General features: G+C 43.4%; 12 non-coding genes and 1 pseudogene across 12 annotated transcripts; all 13 read right to left on the bottom strand.

The window, feature by feature from the left end:
- Positions 1-3,484: 3,484 nt before the first annotated feature.
- On the bottom strand, positions 3,485-3,675 carry LOC141243191 (U2 spliceosomal RNA). The gene has a single exon (XR_012307488.1). It is a non-coding gene; the product is annotated as a U2 spliceosomal RNA (small nuclear RNA).
- Positions 3,676-4,786: 1,111 nt separating this feature from the next.
- On the bottom strand, positions 4,787-4,977 carry LOC141243306 (U2 spliceosomal RNA). The gene has a single exon (XR_012307594.1). It is a non-coding gene; the product is annotated as a U2 spliceosomal RNA (small nuclear RNA).
- A 1,109-nt stretch (positions 4,978-6,086) lies between these two features.
- Positions 6,087-6,277, bottom strand: LOC141243190 (U2 spliceosomal RNA). The gene has a single exon (XR_012307487.1). It is a non-coding gene; the product is annotated as a U2 spliceosomal RNA (small nuclear RNA).
- A 1,115-nt stretch (positions 6,278-7,392) lies between these two features.
- Positions 7,393-7,583, bottom strand: LOC141243189 (U2 spliceosomal RNA). The gene has a single exon (XR_012307486.1). It is a non-coding gene; the product is annotated as a U2 spliceosomal RNA (small nuclear RNA).
- Positions 7,584-8,698: 1,115 nt separating this feature from the next.
- Positions 8,699-8,889, bottom strand: LOC141243313 (U2 spliceosomal RNA). Its single transcript, XR_012307601.1, has one exon. It is a non-coding gene; the product is annotated as a U2 spliceosomal RNA (small nuclear RNA).
- Positions 8,890-10,004: 1,115 nt separating this feature from the next.
- LOC141243188 (U2 spliceosomal RNA) lies at positions 10,005-10,195 on the bottom strand. Its single transcript, XR_012307485.1, has one exon. It is a non-coding gene; the product is annotated as a U2 spliceosomal RNA (small nuclear RNA).
- Positions 10,196-11,310: 1,115 nt separating this feature from the next.
- LOC141243186 (U2 spliceosomal RNA) lies at positions 11,311-11,501 on the bottom strand. Its single transcript, XR_012307483.1, has one exon. It is a non-coding gene; the product is annotated as a U2 spliceosomal RNA (small nuclear RNA).
- Positions 11,502-12,616: 1,115 nt separating this feature from the next.
- On the bottom strand, positions 12,617-12,807 carry LOC141243185 (U2 spliceosomal RNA). The gene has a single exon (XR_012307482.1). It is a non-coding gene; the product is annotated as a U2 spliceosomal RNA (small nuclear RNA).
- A 1,112-nt stretch (positions 12,808-13,919) lies between these two features.
- LOC141243183 (U2 spliceosomal RNA) lies at positions 13,920-14,110 on the bottom strand. Its single transcript, XR_012307481.1, has one exon. It is a non-coding gene; the product is annotated as a U2 spliceosomal RNA (small nuclear RNA).
- A 1,112-nt stretch (positions 14,111-15,222) lies between these two features.
- On the bottom strand, positions 15,223-15,413 carry LOC141243285 (U2 spliceosomal RNA). Its single transcript, XR_012307574.1, has one exon. It is a non-coding gene; the product is annotated as a U2 spliceosomal RNA (small nuclear RNA).
- Positions 15,414-16,528: 1,115 nt separating this feature from the next.
- LOC141243329 (U2 spliceosomal RNA) lies at positions 16,529-16,739 on the bottom strand (annotated as a pseudogene).
- A 6,383-nt stretch (positions 16,740-23,122) lies between these two features.
- LOC141243182 (U2 spliceosomal RNA) lies at positions 23,123-23,313 on the bottom strand. The gene has a single exon (XR_012307480.1). It is a non-coding gene; the product is annotated as a U2 spliceosomal RNA (small nuclear RNA).
- Positions 23,314-24,428: 1,115 nt separating this feature from the next.
- Positions 24,429-24,619, bottom strand: LOC141243181 (U2 spliceosomal RNA). The gene has a single exon (XR_012307479.1). It is a non-coding gene; the product is annotated as a U2 spliceosomal RNA (small nuclear RNA).
- Between the last annotated feature and the right edge of the window lie 474 nt (positions 24,620-25,093).

The following is a 25,093-nucleotide window of genomic DNA, read 5'->3' as shown; positions in this document are numbered from 1 at the left end:
ACCACCAGCTGCCTATTTGTACCTGGCCGGACACAACAATATAGGGAAGGCCTTTTTTTCTTAATTATTTCATGAATTTCATGAAATAATTAAAAAAAAAGTACGTGGGGCTTCGCCCTATTTTTGTGTCCAGCCAGGTACAACTAGGCAGCTGGGGGCTGGAATCTGCAGCGCAGGGAGGCCCAAGCTTTCTGGGCCCCCCCCCGCTACAAATTGCAGTCCGCAGCCACCCCGGAAAATGGCGCGTTCATAGAAGCGCCATCTTCTGGCGCTGTACCCAACTCATCCAGGGCCCTGGTGCGGTGGCTCACTGGGTAATAAAGGGGTTAGGGCCAGCTTGGTATTATCAGCTGGCCCCAAGCCCAAAATTCATGGGGTCACGCCAGTATTAGACATGACCGCCATGAATTTCTAGTAAAGTATTTAAAAAAAACACAACACCCAGAATAAAGTCCTTTAATTGAAATAAAGACACAATTCTTTATTGTTCTAAATTAAACCATACTTACCATCACACCCATTCCAGCTGAAGCCAACGATCTCCTGCAATAAAAGAAAAATAATAAACCAACCTCATCCTTACCTTTCCATGGTTCCCACGACAGCTTCAGCTCTGCTACATCGAGATGACTGGCTGGACCGCAGCAGAACGCTGCCATCCAGTCTGTCATCCCGCAGACACTGAGAAGCGCAGGCATGCTTGCGCTCCTCAGTGTCTCGCTGTGACGGCATCCAGATGAGCCGAGGTCATGTCCAATGAACTCGGCTCACCGTGAATGAGGTGAGCCGAGTTCATTGGACATGAACTCGGCTCATCTGGATGTCGTCACAGAGAGACGCTGAGCAGCGCAAGCAAGCCTGCGCTTCTCAGTGTCTGCGGGATGACAGGCTGGATGGCAGCGTTCTGCTGCGGTCCAGCCTGTCATCTCGATGTAGCAGAGCTGAAGCTGTCGTGGGAACCATGGAAAGGTAAGGATGAGGTTGCTTTATTATTTTTCTTTTATTGCAGGAGATCGTTGGCTTCAGCTGGAATGGGCGTGACGGTAAGTATGGTTTAATTTAGAACAATAAAGGACTGTGTCTTTATTTCAATTAAAGGACTTTATTCTGGGTGTTTGTGTTTTTTTTAACTTTGACTATGGGGTTAGTAATGGGGGTGTCTTATAGACGCCTCTCCATTACTAACCTGGGCTTGATGTCAGCTGGCATTATAAGCTGACATCAACCCCAACCCTATTACCCCCTGCCACCGCACCAGGGCAGCGTGGAAGAGCGAGGCTAAGTGCCAGAATTGGCGCATCCTATGAATGCGCCATTTCTGGGGCGGCTGACGGCTGGTGTTTCTAGCCTGGGAGGGGGCCAATATTCATGGCTCCCTTCCTGGGCTATTAATATCAGCCCCCAGCTGTCTGCCTAGCCTTTGCTAGCTATTAAATTAGGGGGGACCCCACGTCATTTTTTTTGGGGGGTCCCCCATTTTAATAGCTAGTAAAGGCTATGTATTCAGCTGGGGGCTGATATTAGTAGCCTGGGAAGCTCCGTGGGTATTACCCCCTTCCCAGGCTTCAAACATCTGCCCCAGCCGTCTGCTTAACCTCCGCTAGAGCCTAAAATTAAGGGGAACCCCACGCCAATTTTTTTAATAATAAATCCTTTATTTTAATACTAAATGACAAGTACAGTAACCAACACTATCACTGTACTTCATATATATGTGACTGACATGTTTCTATCTATCTAATCTATGTGTGATGCTCTATCTTTCTGTTCTAAATTGTCGGGTACCGCTGCTGAATTGCCGGCCGGCTTTTTTAAAGAGACAGTGCATGAAAACACTATTATTTTTTTAAATAAATCCTTTACACTAAATGACAAGTACAGTAAGCAACACTATCACTGTACTTATTATATATGTGACTGACATGTTTCTATCTATCTAATCTATGTGTGAAGCTCTATTCTTTCTGTTCTAAATTGTCGGGTACAGATGCTGAATTGCCGGCCGGCTTTTTTAAAGAGACGGTGCATGAAAACACTAATATTTTTTTTAATAAATCCTTTACACTAAATGACAAGTGCAGTAACCAACACTGTCACTGTGCTTCTTATATGTGTGACTGACATGTTTCTATCTATCTAATCTATGTGTGATGCTCTATTCCTTCTTGTCTAAATTGTCGGGTACCGGTGTATGCCGCTGCTGAATTTGCCGGCCGGCTTTTTTAAAGAGAGTGTCTTCTGAGCAGTTTGTCAGCTTTTGGACACCTTTGCAGGTGTTTTCCATGTGTTTCTATGTGTTTTTGTTTGCCTGCCATTGGTTTTAACGGTGTTCGACGGTGTTCTAAGGTGTTCGACGAACAGTTCGACGAACAGTTCCTCGAACATCCCGGTGTTCGACGAACCGAACCGAACCCGAACACTACGGGGGTGGCTCAACACAACTCCTGGACTCCCGTTAAGAAGACATGTTGTCAACCTCTAGATCCCTTACATGCCTGCACTTTTCGGCTTGCTGCTGCTGCAATCCACGCGTTTTAGATCTGCATAACTCCACCTCTTTAAACACAGCACCTTCACCCCCTGCTGTTCCCACCCGCCTCAACACCGTTGGAAGGGAGGAGAACCAATTAAGGCGGGGGGTGGGGTGGAACGAGCAGCTGTCTACCCTTAGCTGGAGGGCTCCTGATTACATACCTCTCCTGCTGCTGCTGGCTGTCCAGCAGCAGACTGAAGGTGGCTGCTGCTGTGCACAGGTATATAAAGGCTCAGAGCCTATTATGACACGCGCAGCCAGCGTTCCATTGCCACATTCCATCTACTGCAGGCAGGATACCTGGCTGGCTGAATGTCGCTGAGAAGCTCACAGAGACCGCCATAAGCAACAGTTTAACAGAATGCCACAGACTAATCAACCAAACTTTTTGGGTTGGGTTCTCTTTTATAGTCTGCAGGCATTAAATGAAAGAAGTCAGTGTTCCAGCAGAAGGAGACAACGTTTCAGAAAAGGCATTGTAGCAAACCAAAAAAGAAATTTTAAGCGCAGCAGAGTAACCAGCGCACATACCTGTTAGCTCAGGTGAGTTTAAAAGGCTGCTGTTGATAACAAGGGCATTTGCTAAATAGATGGTGTGTGTGCAACAATATACTGAAAGGTCAATTATATTGTGCAGCTTATCTCACCACCTGTAGTTATTTAGGTGAAAGCTCCAAAATGCTTGCCTAATATGTCTGTTTATCCAAAAGGAAGTAAAAAGGGAGAGCTAGAAAGATTGCATTGCATCACATTACATGGCAATGCAATGCACAGTTGCTGAAGTTGAACCAAAATGAGCTTGTAATCTGGCTTCTGCAACTTTGAACATGAAAAATCCAATGAGGAGAAGAAAAGCAAAGCCAAAGAGTCCATCCCAAAATCCGACAAACAAGCAAAATGAACAAAAAACATTGAATTCAATTCTTTCTGATTTTAGAAACTGCATTAAAGAAGGGGTGCACCGGTCCTGGAGATACTGCAATACCAGGTCAATGCGTGGAGTGGACAGAGCAAGCTCTTTTTCCATCTCCCTGTTCTAAAAATCCATTTAATATATGGTCCCCAGATAGGGGACGTATCAGATATTAAACTGATAAGAACAGATACTACACTTGATCTTAGCCAAAAGGCCGAGAAGCGATAACCAGAATTGGTTTCAAACTACGGAGCCACCCAAGGATCCTGAAAAGTCCATTTGTGGAGATGAGCTCCTGGACTCCCGTTAAGAAGACATGTTGTCAACCTCTAGATCCCTTACATGCCTGCACTTTTCGGCTTGCTGCTGCTGCAATCCACGCGTTTTAGATCTGCATAACTCCACCTCTTTAAACACAGCACCTTCACCCCCTGCTGTTCCCACCCGCCTCAACACCGTTGGAAGGGAGGAGAACCAATTAAGGCGGGGGGTGGGGTGGAACGAGCAGCTGTCTACCCTTAGCAGGAGGGCTCCTGATTACATACCTCTCCTGCTGCTGCTGCTGGCTGTCCAGCAGCAGACTGAAGGTGGCTGCTGCTGTGCACAGGTATATAAAGGCTCAGAGCCTATTATGACACGCGCAGCCAGCGTTCCATTGCCACATTCCATCTACTGAAGGCAGGATACCTGGCTGGCTGAATGTCGCTGAGAAGCTCACAGAGACCGCCATAAGCAACAGTTTAACAGAATGCCACAGACTAATCAACCAAACTTTTTGGGTTGGGTTCTCTTTTATAGTCTGCAGGCATTAAATGAAAGAAGTCAGTGTTCCAGCAGAAGGAGACAACGTTTCAGAAAAGGCATTGTAGCAAACCAAAAAAGAAATTTTAAGCGCAGCAGAGTAACCAGCGCACATACCTGTTAGCTCAGGTGAGTTTAAAAGGCTGCTGTTGATAACAAGGGCATTTGCTAAATAGATGGTGTGTGTGCAACAATATACTGAAAGGTCAATTATATTGTGCAGCTTATCTCACCACCTGTAGTTATTTAGGTGAAAGCTCCAAAATGCTTGCCTAATATGTCTGTTATCCAAAAGGAAGTAAAAAGGGAGAGCTAGAAAGATAGCATTGCATCACATTACATGGCAATGCAATGCACAGTTGCTGAAGTTGAACCAAAATGAGCTTGTAATCTGGCCTCTGCAACTTTGAACATGAAAAATCCAATGAGGAGAAGAAAAGCAAAGCCAAAGAGTCCATCCCAAAATCCGACAAACAAGCAAAATGAACAAAAAACATTGAATTCAATTCTTTATGATTTTAGAAACTGCATTAAAGAAGGGATGCACCGGTCCTGGAGATACTGCAATACCAGGTCAATGCGTGGAGTGGACAGAGCAAGCTCTTTTTCCATCTCCCTGTTCTAAAAATCCATTTAATATATGGTCCCCAGATAGGGGACGTATCAGATATTAAACCGATAAGAACAGATACTACACTTGATCTTAGCCAAAAGGCCGAGAAGCGATAACCAGAATTGGTTTCAAACTACGGAGCCACCCAAGGATCCTGAAAAGTCCATTTGTGGAGATGAGCTCCTGGACTCCCGTTAAGAAGACATGTTGTCAACCTCTAGATCCCTTACATGCCTGCACTTTTCGGCTTGCTGCTGCTGCAATCCACGCGTTTTAGATCTGCATAACTCCACCTCTTTAAACACAGCACCTTCACCCCCTGCTGTTCCCACCCGCCTCAACACCGTTGGAAGGGAGGAGAACCAATTAAGGCGGGGGGTGGGGTGGAACGAGCAGCTGTCTACCCTTAGCAGGAGGGCTCCTGATTACATACCTCTCCTGCTGCTGCTGGCTGTCCAGCAGCAGACTGAAGGTGGCTGCTGCTGTGCACAGGTATATAAAGGCTCAGAGCCTATTATGACACGCGCAGCCAGCGTTCCATTGCCACATTCCATCTACTGCAGGCAGGATACCTGGCTGGCTGAATGTCGCTGAGAAGCTCACAGAGACCGCCATAAGCAACAGTTTAACAGAATGCCACAGACTAATCAACCAAACTTTTTGGGTTGGGTTCTCTTTTATAGTCTGCAGGCATTAAATGAAAGAAGTCAGTGTTCCAGCAGAAGGAGACAACGTTTCAGAAAAGGCATTGTAGCAAACCAAAAAAGAAATTTTAAGCGCAGCAGAGTAACCAGCGCACATACCTGTTAGCTCAGGTGAGTTTAAAAGGCTGCTGTTGATAACAAGGGCATTTGCTAAATAGATGGTGTGTGTGCAACAATATACTGAAAGGTCAATTATATTGTGCAGCTTATCTCACCACCTGTAGTTATTTAGGTGAAAGCTCCAAAATGCTTGCCTAATATGTCTGTTTATCCAAAAGGAAGTAAAAAGGGAGAGCTAGAAAGATAGCATTGCATCACATTACATGGCAATGCAATGCACAGTTGCTGAAGTTGAACCAAAATGAGCTTGTAATCTGGCTTCTGCAACTTTGAACATGAAAAATCCAATGAGGAGAAGAAAAGCAAAGCCAAAGAGTCCATCCCAAAATCCGACAAACAAGCAAAATGAACAAAAAACATTGAATTCAATTCTTTCTGATTTTAGAAACTGCATTAAAGAAGGGGTGCACCGGTCCTGGAGATACTGCAATACCAGGTCAATGCGTGGAGTGGACAGAGCAAGCTCTTTTTCCATCTCCCTGTTCTAAAAATCCATTTAATATATGGTCCCCAGATAGGGGACGTATCAGATATTAAACTGATAAGAACAGATACTACACTTGATCTTAGCCAAAAGGCCGAGAAGCGATAACCAGAATTGGTTTCAAACTACGGAGCCACCCAAGGATCCTGAAAAGTCCATTTGTGGAGATGAGCTCCTGGACTCCCGTTAAGAAGACATGTTGTCAACCTCTAGATCCCTTACATGCCTGCACTTTTCGGCTTGCTGCTGCTGCAATCCACGCGTTTTAGATCTGCATAACTCCACCTCTTTAAACACAGCACCTTCACCCCCTGCTGTTCCCACCCGCCTCAACACCGTTGGAAGGGAGGAGAACCAATTAAGGCGGGGGGTGGGGTGGAACGAGCAGCTGTCTACCCTTAGCAGGAGGGCTCCTGATTACATACCTCTCCTGCTGCTGCTGCTGCTGGCTGTCCAGCAGCAGACTGAAGGTGGCTGCTGCTGTGCACAGGTATATAAAGGCTCAGAGCCTATTATGACACGCGCAGCCAGCGTTCCATTGCCACATTCCATCTACTGCAGGCAGGATACCTGGCTGGCTGAATGTCGCTGAGAAGCTCACAGAGACCGCCATAAGCAACAGTTTAACAGAATGCCACAGACTAATCAACCAAACTTTTTGGGTTGGGTTCTCTTTTATAGTCTGCAGGCATTAAATGAAAGAAGTCAGTGTTCCAGCAGAAGGAGACAACGTTTCAGAAAAGGCATTGTAGCAAACCAAAAAAGAAATTTTAAGCGCAGCAGAGTAACCAGCGCACATACCTGTTAGCTCAGGTGAGTTTAAAAGGCTGCTGTTGATAACAAGGGCATTTGCTAAATAGATGGTGTGTGTGCAACAATATACTGAAAGGTCAATTATATTGTGCAGCTTATCTCACCACCTGTAGTTATTTAGGTGAAAGCTCCAAAATGCTTGCCTAATATGTCTGTTTATCCAAAAGGAAGTAAAAAGGGAGAGCTAGAAAGATAGCATTGCATCACATTACATGGCAATGCAATGCACAGTTGCTGAAGTTGAACCAAAATGAGCTTGTAATCTGGCTTCTGCAACTTTGAACATGAAAAATCCAATGAGGAGAAGAAAAGCAAAGCCAAAGAGTCCATCCCAAAATCCGACAAACAAGCAAAATGAACAAAAAACATTGAATTCAATTCTTTCTGATTTTAGAAACTGCATTAAAGAAGGGGTGCACCGGTCCTGGAGATACTGCAATACCAGGTCAATGCGTGGAGTGGACAGAGCAAGCTCTTTTTCCATCTCCCTGTTCTAAAAATCCATTTAATATATGGTCCCCAGATAGGGGACGTATCAGATATTAAACTGATAAGAACAGATACTACACTTGATCTTAGCCAAAAGGCCGAGAAGCGATAACCAGAATTGGTTTCAAACTACGGAGCCACCCAAGGATCCTGAAAAGTCCATTTGTGGAGATGAGCTCCTGGACTCCCGTTAAGAAGACATGTTGTCAACCTCTAGATCCCTTACATGCCTGCACTTTTCGGCTTGCTGCTGCTGCAATCCACGCGTTTTAGATCTGCATAACTCCACCTCTTTAAACACAGCACCTTCACCCCCTGCTGTTCCCACCCGCCTCAACACCGTTGGAAGGGAGGAGAACCAATTAAGGCGGGGGGTGGGGTGGAACGAGCAGCTGTCTACCCTTAGCAGGAGGGCTCCTGATTACATACCTCTCCTGCTGCTGCTGCTGCTGGCTGTCCAGCAGCAGACTGAAGGTGGCTGCTGCTGTGCACAGGTATATAAAGGCTCAGAGCCTATTATGACACGCGCAGCCAGCGTTCCATTGCCACATTCCATCTACTGCAGGCAGGATACCTGGCTGGCTGAATGTCGCTGAGAAGCTCACAGAGACCGCCATAAGCAACAGTTTAACAGAATGCCACAGACTAATCAACCAAACTTTTTGGGTTGGGTTCTCTTTTATAGTCTGCAGGCATTAAATGAAAGAAGTCAGTGTTCCAGCAGAAGGAGACAACGTTTCAGAAAAGGCATTGTAGCAAACCAAAAAAGAAATTTTAAGCGCAGCAGAGTAACCAGCGCACATACCTGTTAGCTCAGGTGAGTTTAAAAGGCTGCTGTTGATAACAAGGGCATTTGCTAAATAGATGGTGTGTGTGCAACAATATACTGAAAGGTCAATTATATTGTGCAGCTTATCTCACCACCTGTAGTTATTTAGGTGAAAGCTCCAAAATGCTTGCCTAATATGTCTGTTTATCCAAAAGGAAGTAAAAAGGGAGAGCTAGAAAGATAGCATTGCATCACATTACATGGCAATGCAATGCACAGTTGCTGAAGTTGAACCAAAATGAGCTTGTAATCTGGCTTCTGCAACTTTGAACATGAAAAATCCAATGAGGAGAAGAAAAGCAAAGCCAAAGAGTCCATCCCAAAATCCGACAAACAAGCAAAATGAACAAAAAACATTGAATTCAATTCTTTCTGATTTTAGAAACTGCATTAAAGAAGGGGTGCACCGGTCCCGGAGATACTGCAATACCAGGTCAATGCGTGGAGTGGACAGAGCAAGCTTTTTTTCCATCTCCCTGTTCTAAAAATCCATTTAATATATGGTCCCCAGATAGGGGACGTATCAGATATTAAACTGATAAGAACAGATACTACACTTGATCTTAGCCAAAAGGCCGAGAAGCGATAACCAGAATTGGTTTCAAACTACGGAGCCACCCAAGGATCCTGAAAAGTCCATTTGTGGAGATGAGCTCCTGGACTCCCGTTAAGAAGACATGTTGTCAACCTCTAGATCCCTTACATGCCTGCACTTTTCGGCTTGCTGCTGCTGCAATCCACGCGTTTTAGATCTGCATAACTCCACCTCTTTAAACACAGCACCTTCACCCCCTGCTGTTCCCACCCGCCTCAACACCGTTGGAAGGGAGGAGAACCAATTAAGGCGGGGGGTGGGGTGGAACGAGCAGCTGTCTACCCTTAGCAGGAGGGCTCCTGATTACATACCTCTCCTGCTGCTGCTGCTGCTGGCTGTCCAGCAGCAGACTGAAGGTGGCTGCTGCTGTGCACAGGTATATAAAGGCTCAGAGCCTATTATGACACGCGCAGCCAGCGTTCCATTGCCACATTCCATCTACTGCAGGCAGGATACCTGGCTGGCTGAATGTCGCTGAGAAGCTCACAGAGACCGCCATAAGCAACAGTTTAACAGAATGCCACAGACTAATCAACCAAACTTTTTGGGTTGGGTTCTCTTTTATAGTCTGCAGGCACTAAATGAAAGAAGTCAGTGTTCCAGTAGAAGGAGACAACGTTTCAGAAAAGGCATTGTAGCAAACCAAAAAAGAAATTTTAAGCGCAGCAGAGTAACCAGCGCACATACCTGTTAGCTCAGGTGAGTTTAAAAGGCTGCTGTTGATAACAAGGGCATTTGCTAAATAGATGGTGTGTGTGCAACAATATACTGAAAGGTCAATTATATTGTGCAGCTTATCTCACCACCTGTAGTTATTTAGGTGAAAGCTCCAAAATGCTTGCCTAATATGTCTGTTTATCCAAAAGGAAGTAAAAAGGGAGAGCTAGAAAGATAGCATTGCATCACATTACATGGCAATGCAATGCACAGTTGCTGAAGTTGAACCAAAATGAGCTTGTAATCTGGCTTCTGCAACTTTGAACATGAAAAATCCAATGAGGAGAAGAAAAGCAAAGCCAAAGAGTCCATCCCAAAATCCGACAAACAAGCAAAATGAACAAAAAACATTGAATTCAATTCTTTCTGATTTTAGAAACTGCATTAAAGAAGGGGTGCACCGGTCCTGGAGATACTGCAATACCAGGTCAATGCGTGGAGTGGACAGAGCAAGCTCTTTTTCCATCTCCCTGTTCTAAAAATCCATTTAATATATGGTCCCCAGATAGGGGACGTATCAGATATTAAACTGATAAGAACAGATACTACACTTGATCTTAGCCAAAAGGCCGAGAAGCGATAACCAGAATTGGTTTCAAACTACGGAGCCACCCAAGGATCCTGAAAAGTCCATTTGTGGAGATGAGCTCCTGGACTCCCGTTAAGAAGACATGTTGTCAACCTCTAGATCCCTTACATGCCTGCACTTTTCGGCTTGCTGCTGCTGCAATCCACGCGTTTTAGATCTGCATAACTCCACCTCTTTAAACACAGCACCTTCACCCCCTGCTGTTCCCACCCGCCTCAACACCGTTGGAAGGGAGGAGAACCAATTAAGGCGGGGGGTGGGGTGGAACGAGCAGCTGTCTACCCTTAGCAGGAGGGCTCCTGATTACATACCTCTCCTGCTGCTGCTGCTGCTGGCTGTCCAGCAGCAGACTGAAGGTGGCTGCTGCTGTGCACAGGTATATAAAGGCTCAGAGCCTATTATGACACGCGCAGCCAGCGTTCCATTGCCACATTCCATCTACTGCAGGCAGGATACCTGGCTGGCTGAATGTCGCTGAGAAGCTCACAGAGACCGCCATAAGCAACAGTTTAACAGAATGCCACAGACTAATCAACCAAACTTTTTGGGTTGGGTTCTCTTTTATAGTCTGCAGGCATTAAATGAAAGAAGTCAGTGTTCCAGCAGAAGGAGACAACGTTTCAGAAAAGGCATTGTAGCAAACCAAAAAAGAAATTTTAAGCGCAGCAGAGTAACCAGCGCACATACCTGTTAGCTCAGGTGAGTTTAAAAGGCTGCTGTTGATAACAAGGGCATTTGCTAAATAGATGGTGTGTGTGCAACAATATACTGAAAGGTCAATTATATTGTGCAGCTTATCTCACCACCTGTAGTTATTTAGGTGAAAGCTCCAAAATGCTTGCCTAATATGTCTGTTTATCCAAAAGGAAGTAAAAAGGGAGAGCTAGAAAGATAGCATTGCATCACATTACATGGCAATGCAATGCACAGTTGCTGAAGTTGAACCAAAATGAGCTTGTAATCTGGCTTCTGCAACTTTGAACATGAAAAATCCAATGAGGAGAAGAAAAGCAAAGCCAAAGAGTCCATCCCAAAATCCGACAAACAAGCAAAATGAACAAAAAACATTGAATTCAATTCTTTCTGATTTTAGAAACTGCATTAAAGAAGGGGTGCACCGGTCCTGGAGATACTGCAATACCAGGTCAATGCGTGGAGTGGACAGAGCAAGCTCTTTTTCCATCTCCCTGTTCTAAAAATCCATTTAATATATGGTCCCCAGATAGGGGACGTATCAGATATTAAACTGATAAGAACAGATACTACACTTGATCTTAGCCAAAAGGCCGAGAAGCGATAACCAGAATTGGTTTCAAACTACGGAGCCACCCAAGGATCCTGAAAAGTCCATTTGTGGAGATGAGCTCCTGGACTCCCGTTAAGAAGACATGTTGTCAACCTCTAGATCCCTTACATGCCTGCACTTTTCGACTTGCTGCTGCTGCAATCCACGCGTTTTAGATCTGCATAACTCCACCTCTTTAAACACAGCACCTTCACCCCCTGCTGTTCCCACCCGCCTCAACACCGTTGGAAGGGAGGAGAACCAATTAAGGCGGGGGGTGGGGTGGAACGAGCAGCTGTCTACCCTTAGCAGGAGGGCTCCTGATTACATACCTCTCCTGCTGCTGCTGCTGCTGGCTGTCCAGCAGCAGACTGAAGGTGGCTGCTGCTGTGCACAGGTATATAAAGGCTCAGAGCCTATTATGACACGCGCAGCCAGCGTTCCATTGCCACATTCCATCTACTGCAGGCAGGATACCTGGCTGGCTGAATGTCGCTGAGAAGCTCACAGAGACCGCCATAAGCAACAGTTTAACAGAATGCCACAGACTAATCAACCAAACTTTTTGGGTTGGGTTCTCTTTTATAGTCTGCAGGCACTAAATGAAAGAAGTCAGTGTTCCAGCAGAAGGAGACAACGTTTCAGAAAAGGCATTGTAGCAAACCAAAAAAGAAATTTTAAGCGCAGCAGAGTAACCAGCGCACATACCTGTTAGCTCAGGTGAGTTTAAAAGGCTGCTGTTGATAGCAAGGGCATTTGCTAAATAGATGGTGTGTGTGCAACAATATACTGAAAGGTCAATTATATTGTGCAGCTTATCTCACCACCTGTAGTTATTTAGGTGAAAGCTCCAAAATGCTTGCCTAATATGTCTGTTTATCCAAAAGGAAGTAAAAAGGGAGAGCTAGAAAGATAGCATTGCATCACATTACATGGCAATGCAATGCACAGTTGCTGAAGTTGAACCAAAATGAGCTTGTAATCTGGCTTCTGCAACTTTGAACATGAAAAATCCAATGAGGAGAAGAAAAGCAAAGCCAAAGAGTCCATCCCAAAATCCGACAAACAAGCAAAATGAACAAAAAACATTGAATTCAATTCTTTCTGATTTTAGAAACTGCATTAAAGAAGGGGTGCACCGGTCCTGGAGATACTGCAATACCAGGTCAATGCGTGGAGTGGACAGAGCAAGCTCTTTTTCCATCTCCCTGTTCTAAAAATCCATTTAATATATGGTCCCCAGATAGGGGACGTATCAGATATTAAACTGATAAGAACAGATACTACACTTGATCTTAGCCAAAAGGCCGAGAAGCGATAACCAGAATTGGTTTCAAACTACGGAGCCACCCAAGGATCCTGAAAAGTCCATTTGTGGAGATGAGCTCCTGGACTCCCGTTAAGAAGACATGTTGTCAACCTCTAGATCCCTTACATGCCTGCACTTTTCGGCTTGCTGCTGCTGCAATCCACACGTTTTAGATCTGCATAACTCCACCTCTTTAAACACAGCACCTTCACCCCCTGCTGTTCCCACCCGCCTCAACACCGTTGGAAGGGAGGAGAACCAATTAAGGCGGGGGGTGGGGTGGAACGAGCAGCTGTCTACCCTTAGCAGGAGGGCTCCTGATTACATACCTCTCCTGCTGCTGCTGCTGGCTGTCCAGCAGCAGACTGAAGGTGGCTGCTGCTGTGCACAGGTATATAAAGGCTCAGAGCCTATTATGACACGCGCAGCCAGCGTTCCATTGCCACATTCCATCTACTGCAGGCAGGATACCTGGCTGGCTGAATGTCGCTGAGAAGCTCACAGAGACCGCCATAAGCAACAGTTTAACAGAATGCCACAGACTAATCAACCAAACTTTTTGGGTTGGGTTCTCTTTTATAGTCTGCAGGCATTAAATGAAAGAAGTCAGTGTTCCAGCAGAAGGAGACAACGTTTCAGAAAAGGCATTGTAGCAAACCAAAAAATAAATTTTAAGCGCAGCAGAGTAACCAGCGCACATACCTGTTAGCTCAGGTGAGTTTAAAAGGCTGCTGTTGATAACAAGGGCATTTGCTAAATAGATGGTGTGTGTGCAACAATATACTGAAAGGTCAATTATATTGTGCAGCTTATCTCACCACCTGTAGTTATTTAGGTGAAAGCTCCAAAATGCTTGCCTAATATGTCTGTTTATCCAAAAGGAAGTAAAAAGGGAGAGCTAGAAAGATAGCATTGCATCACATTACATGGCAATGCAATGCACAGTTGCTGAAGTTGAACCAAAATGAGCTTGTAATCTGGCTTCTGCAACTTTGAACATGAAAAATCCAATGAGGAGAAGAAAAGCAAAGCCAAAGAGTCCATCCCAAAATCCGACAAACAAGCAAAATGAACAAAAAACATTGAATTCAATTCTTTCTGATTTTAGAAACTGCATTAAAGAAGGGGTGCACCGGTCCTGGAGATACTGCAATACCAGGTCAATGCGTGGAGTGGACAGAGCAAGCTCTTTTTCCATCTCCCTGTTCTAAAAATCCATTTAATATATGGTCCCCAGATAGGGGACGTATCAGATATTAAACTGATAAGAACAGATACTACACTTGATCTTAGCCAAAAGGCCGAGAAGCGATAACCAGAATTGGTTTCAAACTACGGAGCCACCCAAGGATCCTGAAAAGTCCATTTGTGGAGATGAGCTCCTGGACTCCCGTTAAGAAGACATGTTGTCAACCTCTAGATCCCTTACATGCCTGCACTTTTCGGCTTGCTGCTGCTGCAATCCACGCGTTTTAGATCTGCATAACTCCACCTCTTTAAACACAGCACCTTCACCCCCTGCTGTTCCCACCCGCCTCAACACCGTTGGAAGGGAGGAGAACCAATTAAGGCGGGGGGTGGGGTGGAACGAGCAGCTGTCTACCCTTAGCAGGAGGGCTCCTGATTACATACCTCTCCTGCTGCTGCTGCTGGCTGTCCAGCAGCAGACTGAAGGTGGCTGCTGCTGTGCACAGGTATATAAAGGCTCAGAGCCTATTATGACACGCGCAGCCAGCGTTCCATTGCCACATTCCATCTACTGCAGGCAGGATACCTGGCTGGCTGAATGTCGCTGAGAAGCTCACAGAGACCGCCATAAGCAACAGTTTAACAGAATGCCACAGACTAATCAACCAAACTTTTTGGGTTGGGTTCTCTTTTATAGTCTGCAGGCATTAAATGAAAGAAGTCAGTGTTCCAGCAGAAGGAGACAACGTTTCAGAAAAGGCATTGTAGCAAACCAAAAAAGAAATTTTAAGCGCAGCAGAGTAACCAGCGCACATACCTGTTAGCTCAGGTGAGTTTAAAAGGCTGCTGTTGATAACAAGGGCATTTGCTAAATAGATGGTGTGTGTGCAACAATATACTGAAAGGTCAATTATATTGTGCAGCTTATCTCACCACCTGTAGTTATTTAGGTGAAAGCTCCAAAATGCTTGCCTAATATGTCTGTTTATCCAAAAGGAAGTAAAAAGGGAGAGCTAGAAAGATAGCATTGCATCACATTACATGGCAATGCAATGCACAGTTGCTGAAGTTGAACCAAAATGAGCTTGTAATCTGGCTTCTGCAACTTTGAACATGAAAAATCCAATGAGGAGAAGAAAAGCAAAGCCAAAGAGTCCATCCCAAAATCCGACAAACAAGCAAAATGAACAAAAAACATTGAATTCAATTCTTTCTGATTTTAGAAACTGCATTAAAGAAGGGGTGCACCGTTCCCGGAGATACTGCAATACCAGGTCAATGCGTGGAGTGGACAGAGCAAGCTCTTTTTCCATCTCCCTGTTCTAAAAATCCATTTAATATATGGTCCCCAGATAGGGGACGTATCAGATATTAAACTGATAAGAACAGATACTACACTTGATCTTAGCCAAAAGGCCGAGAAGCGATAACCAGAATTGGTTTCAAACTACGGAGCCACCCAAGGATCCTGAAAAGTCCATTTGTGGAGATGAGCTCCTGGACTCCCGTTAAGAAGACATGTTGTCAACCTCTAGATCCCTTACATGCCTGCACTTTTCGGCTTGCTGCTGCTGCAATCCACGCGTTTTAGATCTGCATAACTCCACCTCTTTAAACACAGCACCTTCACCCCCTGCTGTTCCCACCCGCCTCAACACCGTTGGAAGGGAGGAGAACCAATTAAGGCGGGGGGTGGGGTGGAACGAGCAGCTGTCTACCCTTAGCAGGAGGGCTCCTGATTACATACCTCTCCTGCTGCTGCTGCTGCTGGCTGTCCAGCAGCAGACTGAAGGTGGCTGCTGCTGTGCACAGGTATATAAAGGCTCAGAGCCTATTATGACACGCGCAGCCAGCGTTCCATTGCCACATTCCATCTACTGCAGGCAGGATACCTGGCTGGCTGAATGTCGCTGAGAAGCTCACAGAGACCGCCATAAGCAACAGTTTAACAGAATGCCACAGACTAATCAACCAAACTTTTTGGGTTGGGTTCTCTTTTATAGTCTGCAGGCACTAAATGAAAGAAGTCAGTGTTCCAGTAGAAGGAGACAACGTTTCAGAAAAGGCATTGTAGCAAACCAAAAAAGAAATTTTAAGCGCAGCAGAGTAACCAGCGCACATACCTGTTAGCTCAGGTGAGTTTAAAAGGCTGCTGTTGATAACAAGGGCATTTGCTAAATAGATGGTGTGTGTGCAACAATATACTGAAAGGTCAATTATATTGTGCAGCTTATCTCACCACCTGTAGTTATTTAGGTGAAAGCTCCAAAATGCTTGCCTAATATGTCTGTTTATCCAAAAGGAAGTAAAAAGGGAGAGCTAGAAAGATAGCATTGCATCACATTACATGGCAATGCAATGCACAGTTGCTGAAGTTGAACCAAAATGAGCTTGTAATCTGGCTTCTGCAACTTTGAACATGAAAAATCCAATGAGGAGAAGAAAAGCAAAGCCAAAGAGTCCATCCCAAAATCCGACAAACAAGCAAAATGAACAAAAAACATTGAATTCAATTCTTTCTGATTTTAGAAACTGCATTAAAGAAGGGGTGCACCGGTCCTGGAGATACTGCAATACCAGGTCAATGCGTGGAGTGGACAGAGCAAGCTCTTTTTCCATCTCCCTGTTCTAAAAATCCATTTAATATATGGTCCCCAGATAGGGGACGTATCAGATATTAAACTGATAAGAACAGATTTTTTTTTTTTTTTTTTTTACACTCAGATTACAAAGTCTTACATCTTTAAAAGCAAAAACCAAGACTCAAATCCATCATCGTGTGTTTTTTTTTTTTTTTTTTTTTTTTTTATATATATATATATATATATATATATACATATATATTTCCTTCTTTCCTTTTTCTTAACTTTCTTTTTAACTTTTTTTTTTTTTCCTGTAATTAATATTTGTATTTTTCCAGAAAAAGATTTTCAATGACAACAAAGGCTACACAGTAAGTATATTCCATTCATTTTGCTTCCACAATACATCTGCTTTTCTTATGCCCAAAACCATTTTGTCCTTCCAAAAATACATAAATAAATAACTTAGACACAACTTAATACACTGTTCAACAGACACTTCATTATGTTTAAAAATCAAAATGTTTCTCACCTTCCAAATTGCCATCTTTACACATGTTATTATCACCCACACCACCTTAAAATCTTCTTCCTTTACACCCATCCCATAGAACACCCTGTTAAAATCTAAAAAATTAACATTACTCACAGCTTTAATCAGATTGCACATTTTCCTCCAGACTTTTTGTGCAAACTCGCAATTCCAGAATACGTGCATAGGAGTCTCACTACCTCCACATCTCTGTCTTGGACATTTTTCAAAACGAACAAGACCACGTCTATGCTGAAATTCTCGTGTCGGTAAGCAATCCTTTATTATACACCATAACAAATCTTTATGTTCATTTGATAAGAACACATAGTTTACATTCAGCCAAATCCTGTCCACTATCTTTGGCATAAAGTGCTCCACTGGACTAGTGTTTAACCTTCCTTCCAAGACTTGTAATATCTTTTTATGACACCTCAGTACCTTAAGATCAAAACCTTTTAGATCATAATCTCTCAAAATCTTTTCCAGCACAACATAGTTACTTGGGGGTAAAAATCTATAAGGTCTATTCAATCTCATGTCCACCCACTTATATTTTCTTATATAGAAACCCAAATTATAAATAGAAAAGGCTTTAAGCTTCGATTCTGACCCTAATAAAATATTTATGCAGTTTGCCATATACTTTGCATATAAAAAGGCTTTGATATCAGGATAACCTTTACCACCTTTCTTTTTTGGCTTATACAATTCTTCGCGCTTAACCCTTTCCATTTTTGATCTCCATAAAAAATTAAAACATACTTTAATAATTTTTTTCATCGCATTGACAGGTGGAATAAAAATGGTTGCAACATATAAAATCATTGGGAGTAAAACCTGCTTGATAATTAAAATCTTCCCTTCCAACGTTAGCTCTCTCAGATTCCAAAAAGACACCTTTTTCCTAACCCTCTCCAACAGTGATTCCCAATTTTTTACATTTCCACACTCTTCCGAAAAATAGATGCCTAAAATCTTTGCTTCAAAGACTCTCAATAATTTACAATCGGATTCTAAGATAAAACCGCCCATCGTTAAAACACCAGATTTCTCCAAATTGATCTTAAAACCTGATGCCGCCCCAAACCATTCAACCGTTCTTAAAACCCTATTCATACTTCTTAAATCTTTTACAAAAACAGTCACATCATCCATAAAAGCCACCACTTTAACCTGCTCTCCCCAACTCCCAGGAATAAAAAAACCATTAATCACTTTGTCTTTCCTAAAAGCAGTTAAAAGAGGCTCAATCGCACAGATAAAAAGAATAGGGGATAAGGGGCATCCCTGTTTCACCCCACAATTAATCTTTACACTTCCAGATAAAAACCCATTTACAGATACTTTACTAAAACATGCTTGATACAAGGATTTAATACGTTTACTAAAATCATCCGGGCAACCCATTCTCCTTAAAACATCGAATAAAAAATCATGGGCGACTCTATCATAAGCCTTTTCAAAATCCAGAGTAATTAACGCCATCTTCTGTCTTCTATCGGAAACATCCCATATTATGTCTCTAATTAAAATCAACGAGTCACTGATCTTCCGCGTTGGAACTGCACACGTTTGGTCTATATCTATCACCGAACTCACCACTTTCTTTAATCTATTTGCCAACAGCTTCGCATAAACTTTATAATCTGTATTTAAAAGAGTAATCGGTCTCCAGTTTTTTAGCAATTCTCTATCACCTCTTTTGTATAATAAAACAATTACCCCCTCCAACCATGACTCCAGGACACGACATAAAGACTCAACTTTTAAAAACATTTCATAAAATTCATTCCCCACAATATCCCATAATATTTTATAAAACTCAATGGGTAACCCATCCGACCCTGGTGTCTTACCGTTTTGCAATGTATTAACTGTATTAAAAACTTCTTCTTTTGAAATACCCTCTGATAATAATAATTTATTTTCCTTAGTAAAACATTTATCCAACCCTCCTAAAAAATGCTCCTTCAAAGACCTATCTGTATTTTTTGCTGAAAACAGGTTATCATAAAATTCTTTCACTTTCATCTTTTTCCCCTCCAAACTCCTTTCCCCCTCTAAAACCCCCATAAAGGCCTTTTTCTCACAGATTTTTTTAAAAAAGAATTTAGTACATTTCTCGTCTTCCTCCAACACCTTCACACGAGAATTAAAGATAATTTCTTTTCCTTTTTCTCTCAGACATTTTTGAATTTTTTCCTTCGTCACCATAATTTCCTCCTCCACATTAACTCCATTATTCCTAAACTGATACAGACACTGTAGATTTGCATTAAGGTTATTGTATGACTGTCGCTTATCCGCAGCTTTCCTCTTGCCTACTTCCATAAAGAATAATTTAACTTCCTTTTTCATGTAGTCCCACCATTTAAAAGTAGAGTCAAAACATTTCTTTTCTAATTTCAGTTTCTCAAAGAAAAATTTAAAATCCTCCCTTACCTCCTTATGCTGTAACAATGATACATTCAGTTTCCAATGAGACGGCCTTTTTCCCTCATCCGCCTCTACCATCAGTGTACATTCAATTATTCTATGATCAGAAAAAGGTGCTTTATGCGTTTTAAAATTAGAACAAGTAAAATCCTTGGATATAAACAAATAATCTATTCTCGAGGAACAACCTCTTCCTTCCCAAGTAATTTCATACTCCTTCTTCTGCCCGTCCAACCACCAAGCATCTTTTAGGTTAAAAGAAGATAAAATACCCTTGAGACAAGAAACCGAACCATCTTTTACATTATTTAGTTGACAATTAAAATCTCCCCCTAAAATTACTGGAACTACACCTGGGATAAAAAGCTGCAAAATTTCAAACAAATGTAACCTTAAAACTTTTTCTGTATTGGCATAAATATTAAAACATCTATATTTCTTCCCATTCCTTTCTACATCCACTCTTAGAATCCTACCGGGGTATATTTCTTCGTAGTTGGTAATCTCCCATTCCCTGGAACATATAAAACCAACCCCATCACTTCTGAATTCATTCCCGCCTGAAAAACATAAATTACCCTTCCATATACCCCGTAAAAAATCATAATTTAACTTCTTTGACAAATTACATTCTTGAAGAAATACAAAATCAAAATTTTCATTATTAAAATAGTCATAAATCACAGTTCTTTTATATAAGTCATTGAAACCCTGAACATTCAGGGAAGCCGCCCTGATCATCTTTTAGTGACTGGCACCGGGCTATCTCCCCCGCCCTCATCGGATTGCAAAGCACTTTCATCGATACTCAGCCCTTCCGACTCTGATGTACTGGAAATGTCAAAATCCTTTTCACAAGCAAATACTTTTACTACACATGGCCCTACACCACGCTCTTTATCATCTACACTTCTTTTCAAAATTTTTGATGAATCCATCCTTTCCTGACCACAGGGTATACTCTGAGATAAAAACCCCCTAGGGGAAGGCCCTATTACAGGCAGGCTTTGACTTTTCTCTACCACCACCTTTCCCCCTGCGCCTCCCTTTTTTACTTCACCCCCTTGTTCTTTTATATTACTCTCTTTGCTTGGTGGAGGGACTCTCTGCATTAATTGTCCCACACCCACCAGCACAGACTTCAATTCTTCAATCCTCCGTTCTTCATTCTTCTTTTCTTCTTTCTTCTTTTCTTCTTTCTTCTGCTCTTCCTTCTCCCGACCTTCTTTCTTCTGCTCTTCTCTGTTCTTATCTTCTTCTAACTCCTTCTCCTTCTTCCTTTCTTCCATCTTTCTTTTCTCATCCTCCTCCGACCTCCTCCCTCTCTCTTCTTTCTTTCTCTTCTCTTCTTCCGGTGTTTTCTTCTTCTTTACTTTTCTCACCTCCTCCATTTCCTGCTCATCAGTTCTCTTTTCACTTGCTTCCTCACCATCCTCGGCTTCATTCTGCCGATGTTCTGATGAAGTATCCATCTCCTCCTCGCCTCCTTTCTTCTTATTTGGACATGCATCCTCCTGATGAGCTGAACCGGGACACCTACAACACTTTTTGCACACAATATCCAAATGTCCATATTTACGGCACCCATAACAATAATTAGGCATACCCGAAAAAAACAGATATCCACGGCTACGATTAACATAGACATTTGGTGGTGGTCTAAGTACCCCACCTTCTTCTTCTGGGTCCTTCTTGAAGGCTACCAGAAAAACCCTTTTTCCGTTCCACACTCCGAACCTAGTTTCCCCACGTTTTCTTGGGATAACTTTCTCACAATATGCACTTAGATAGTTTATTACTTCACTATCAGTAACAAATGGACTGAACAAATGTATTGTTAGCAGTTTCATGGAGAACTGAAAGGAGGGAATCACTCTCACTCCAACAAAAAGCTCGTTCTCCCTATTAACTTCATAGAGAGTATAGGCTCTTTCACACTGAGAGTTTCCCATTAAAGTTAAATCATATATCCCTCTCGAAAAAAAGGATTGAAAACAAAAAAGTTCCTCCTTTTCAATCTTCAGAAATTTACAAATCTCTCTGAAGATAAACTCGGAATCCTTTTCCTGCCGATAACCAGGAGCCACCAACAAACGGAGTGTATCCTTCAAAGGATAATCCTCTGAAAAATAGTCATTGGAATTGTTCTCCCGATTTTCCCTCCTACCTCCAAATGGCCTCTTCGATTCCATATTCTTTTCCTCCTTCTTTTTCCACAGATGATCAGGAAAAAAAACGACACAGCAGATCGCAGCTCCACCCGGATTTCAATCCTCTTCGTCCTACCGACCTCCACACCACGAAAAAGAACCGTCCTCCAGGAAGAAAAGGCAAATCTAGACTTTGCTCCACACCCAATAGCAGCAGCTGGACCAAGATCCAGAAGGCCGAGTGCAAAGATCCACCTAGATCACCTTGGCCAAATGACGCAACCCACTACAGATCGCAGCCAAAAGGCCGAGAAGCGATAACCAGAATTGGTTTCAAACTACGGAGCCACCCAAGGATCCTGAAAAGTCCATTTGTGGAGATGAGCTCCTGGACTCCCGTTAAGAAGACATGTTGTCAACCTCTAGATCCCTTACATGCCTGCACTTTTCGGCTTGCTGCTGCTGCAATCCACGCGTTTTAGATCTGCATAACTCCACCTCTTTAAACACAGCACCTTCACCCCCTGCTGTTCCCACCCGCCTCAACACCGTTGGAAGGGAGGAGAACCAATTAAGGCGGGGGGTGGGGTGGAACGAGCAGCTGTCTACCCTTAGCAGGAGGGCTCCTGATTACATACCTCTCCTGCTGCTGCTGCTGTTGGCTGTCCAGCAGCAGACTGAAGGTGGCTGCTGCTGTGCACAGGTATATAAAGGCTCAGAGCCTATTATGACACGCGCAGCCAGCGTTCCATTGCCACATTCCATCTACTGCAGGCAGGATACCTGGCTGGCTGAATGTCGCTGAGAAGCTCACAGAGACCGCCATAAGCAACAGTTTAACAGAATGCCACAGACTAATCAACCAAACTTTTTGGGTTGGGTTCTCTTTTATAGTCTGCAGGCATTAAATGAAAGAAGTCAGTGTTCCAGCAGAAGGAGACAACGTTTCAGAAAAGGCATTGTAGCAAACCAAAAAAGAAATTTTAAGCGCAGCAGAGTAACCAGCGCACATACCTGTTAGCTCAGGTGAGTTTAAAAGGCTGCTGTTGATAACAAGGGCATTTGCTAAATAGATGGTGTGTGTGCAACAATATACTGAAAGGTCAATTATATTGTGCAGCTTATCTCACCACCTGTAGTTATTTAGGTGAAAGCTCCAAAATGCTTGCCTAATATGTCTGTTTATCCAAAAGGAAGTAAAAAGGGAGAGCTAGAAAGATAGCATTGCATCACATTACATGACAATGCAATGCACAGTTGCTGAAGTTGAACCAAAATGAGCTTGTAATCTGGCTTCTGCAACTTTGAACATGAAAAATCCAATGAGGAGAAGAAAAGCAAAGCCAAAGAGTCCATCCCAAAATCCGACAAACAAGCAAAATGAACAAAAAACATTGAATTCAATTCTTCCTGATTTTAGAAACTGCATTAAAGAAGGGGTGCACCGGTCCTGGAGATACTGCAATACCAGGTCAATGCGTGGAGTGGACAGAGCAAGCTCTTTTTCCATCTCCCTGTTCTAAAAATCCATTTAATATATGGTCCCCAGATAGGGGACGTATCAGATATTAAACTGATAAGAACAGATACTACACTTGATCTTAGCCAAAAGGCCGAGAAGCGATAACCAGAATTGGTTTCAAACTACGGAGCCACCCAAGGATCCTGAAAAGTCCATTTGTGGAGATGAGCTCCTGGACTCCCGTTAAGAAGACATGTTGTCAACCTCTAGATCCCTTACATGCCTGCACTTTTCGGCTTGCTGCTGCTGCAATCCACGCGTTTTAGATCTGCATAACTCCACCTCTTTAAACACAGCACCTTCACCCCCTGCTGTTCTCACCCGCCTCAACACCGTTGGAAGGGAGGAGAACCAATTAAGGCGGGGGGTGGGGTGGAACGAGCAGCTGTCTACCCTTAGCAGGAGGGCTCCTGATTACATACCTCTCCTGCTGCTGCTGCTGCTGGCTGTCCAGCAGCAGACTGAAGGTGGCTGCTGCTGTGCACAGGTATATAAAGGCTCAGAGCCTATTATGACACGCGCAGCCAGCGTTCCATTGCCACATTCCATCTACTGCAGGCAGGATACCTGGCTGGCTGAATGTCGCTGAGAAGCTCACAGAGACCGCCATAAGCAACAGTTTAACAGAATGCCACAGACTAATCAACCAAACTTTTTGGGTTGGGTTCTCTTTTATAGTCTGCAGGCATTAAATGAAAGAAGTCAGTGTTCCAGCAGAAGGAGACAACGTTTCAGAAAAGGCATTGTAGCAAACCAAAAAAGAAATTTTAAGCGCAGCAGAGTAACCAGCGCACATACCTGTTAGCTCAGGTGAGTTTAAAAGGCTGCTGTTGATAACAAGGGCATTTGCTAAATAGATGGTGTGTGTGCAACAATATACTGAAAGGTCAATTATATTGTGCAGCTTATCTCACCACCTGTAGTTATTTAGGTGAAAGCTCCAAAATGCTTGCCTAATATGTCTGTTTATCCAAAAGGAAGTAAAAAGGGAGAGCTAGAAAGATAGCATTGCATCACATTACATGGCAATGCAATGCACAGTTGCTGAAGTTGAACCAAAATGAGCTTGTAATCTGGCTTCTGCAACTTTGAACATGAAAAATCCAATGAGGAGAAGAAAAGCAAAGCCAAAGAGTCCATCCCAAAATCCGACAAACAAGCAAAATGAACAAAAAACATTGAATTCAATTCTTTCTGATTTTAGAAACTGCATTAAAGAAGGGGTGCACCGGTCCTGGAGATACTGCAATACCAGGTCAATGCGTGGAGTGGACAGAGCAAGCTCTTTTTCCATCTCCCTGTTCTAAAAATCCATTTAATATATGGTCCCCAGATAGGGGACGTATCAGATATTAAACTGATAAGAACAGATACTACACTTGATCTTAGCCAAAAGGCCGAGAAGCGATAACCAGAATTGGTTTCAAACTACGGAGCCACCCAAGGATCCTGAAAAGTCCATTTGTGGAGATGAGCTCCTGGACTCCCGTTAAGAAGACATGTTGTCAACCTCTAGATCCCTTACATGCCTGCACTTTTCGGCTTGCTGCTGCTGCAATCCACGCGTTTTAGATCTGCATAACTCCACCTCTTTAAACACAGCACCTTCACCCCCTGCTGTTCCCACCCGCCTCAACTCCGTTGGAAGGGAGGAGAACCAATTAAGGCGGGGGGTGGGGTGGAACGAGCAGCTGTCTACCCTTAGCAGGAGGGCTCCTGATTACATACCTCTCCTGCTGCTGCTGCTGCTGGCTGTCCAGCAGCAGACTGAAGGTGGCTGCTGCTGTGCACAGGTATATAAAGGCTCAGAGCCTATTATGACACGCGCAGCCAGCGTTCCATTGCCACATTCCATCTACTGCAGGCAGGATACCTGGCTGGCT

This window comes from Phyllobates terribilis, unplaced genomic scaffold (assembly GCF_046119375.1).
Source record: "Phyllobates terribilis strain yellow unplaced genomic scaffold, ASM4611937v1 Scaffold_1213__1_contigs__length_355869, whole genome shotgun sequence".
Lineage (NCBI taxonomy): Eukaryota > Metazoa > Chordata > Amphibia > Anura > Dendrobatidae > Phyllobates > Phyllobates terribilis.
This window is presented reverse-complemented; position numbering and strand designations above follow the sequence as displayed.